The sequence below is a fragment of the Triticum aestivum genome, chromosome 7B (genome assembly GCF_018294505.1).
Source record: "Triticum aestivum cultivar Chinese Spring chromosome 7B, IWGSC CS RefSeq v2.1, whole genome shotgun sequence".
In the NCBI taxonomy this organism is placed as follows: domain Eukaryota; kingdom Viridiplantae; phylum Streptophyta; class Magnoliopsida; order Poales; family Poaceae; genus Triticum; species Triticum aestivum.
In genome coordinates, this window is record NC_057813.1 from 644,791,708 (window position 1) to 644,793,024 (window position 1,317).

The following is a 1,317-nucleotide window of genomic DNA, read 5'->3' on the forward strand; positions in this document are numbered from 1 at the left end:
CTCCCACACCCAAGCTGCCAGTTGCCATGCGTTTTGCAGTGTACATGGCAACTGCCCTAGTGTGATTGCAAGCAGATGGCAACTCTCTCTTTTCTTACCCAAACATGTCAGTTGCCGTATGTTTTGCATGGTACATGGCAAACTGCCCTAGCATGCACGTAAGCAGATGACAACTCTTTCTTTTTACATGGCAACTGCCCTAACGTGCTTGTGAGCACATGGCAACTCTCTCTTTTACCCGAACATGTTTTTTTGCCATGCCATTTTTTCAGTGCTAGACGGCAACTGCCTAGTGTTAGTAGGTGGCAACTCCTAAAGTTTTTGAAATCATGGCAACTGCAATAGACCAGACCACACATGGCAACAGCTGTAGTTGTCCAAAAAATGGCAATCTGGAAGTTTGACCTGAGATGGCAACTGCAGTTGAGCAGACATGGCAACTGTAGTTGTCCGACATGGCAACTGTAGTTCAGCGACATGGCAACTGCACTTAAACGAACATAGACGAGGGTCCGGCCCATGGCAATTGCGCGCACGCGGTAAAGTGTCACGTGGGGCGTACGGGACCACGAGGTACGAGGCCCGACGTACCGGATGTGTGGGTGTTATCTATTTTCGCCCACACGCACGCGTGTAAGAGGGACTGGGAGGGAAAAAAAGAGGCGTGTGGGCGCTAATTATTTTGCCCACACACAACCGTGTGTGCTGGTCCTCTTAGGCACGGCACAGAACGTGTGGGCAGATTTCTTAACGCCCACACGTGTGGCAGTTATCGGGACCCTTCACTTTTAAGCTCTCATGTATGCGAACAAGTATATTGATTTCTACTTGGACTGACATACAAACCCAGATGATAGAATTTGTGCATGCCTAATTTTGGGTACTACCTATTTTTGAGAATAAATCAAGAAATTGTAACCCTAATTAATGTCATCTAAAGCAAGAAGTTTCTGGTCTTCTCGAGACAGGTGCGGATTAGTTCATCACAGTATCAATCTGCGAAGGATTCGACGAGACTCACCGCAACGCTGATCCATTGTGCAGATGCCCTAGTCGAACTTCCCCTTTGCGGCTGCGCAGGGAGCGTGCGTGCGTTCGCCGCCGCCGCCGAAACGATCGATGAAGGATGCGATCAATGGAGGATGCCCTGGTGGGCTTTCCTACTAGTGTGGGCTAACCAACAAATAGAGATGGGCTTTAACTTGCAAAGTTCCGGGCTTCAAGCCTTGACGCACGGTTAGGGGGGGCAGTTAGTCAAAAATCTACCTGACCGAGATTAATCTCCTTATACGTAGATCACGGCACTTAACGTACAAC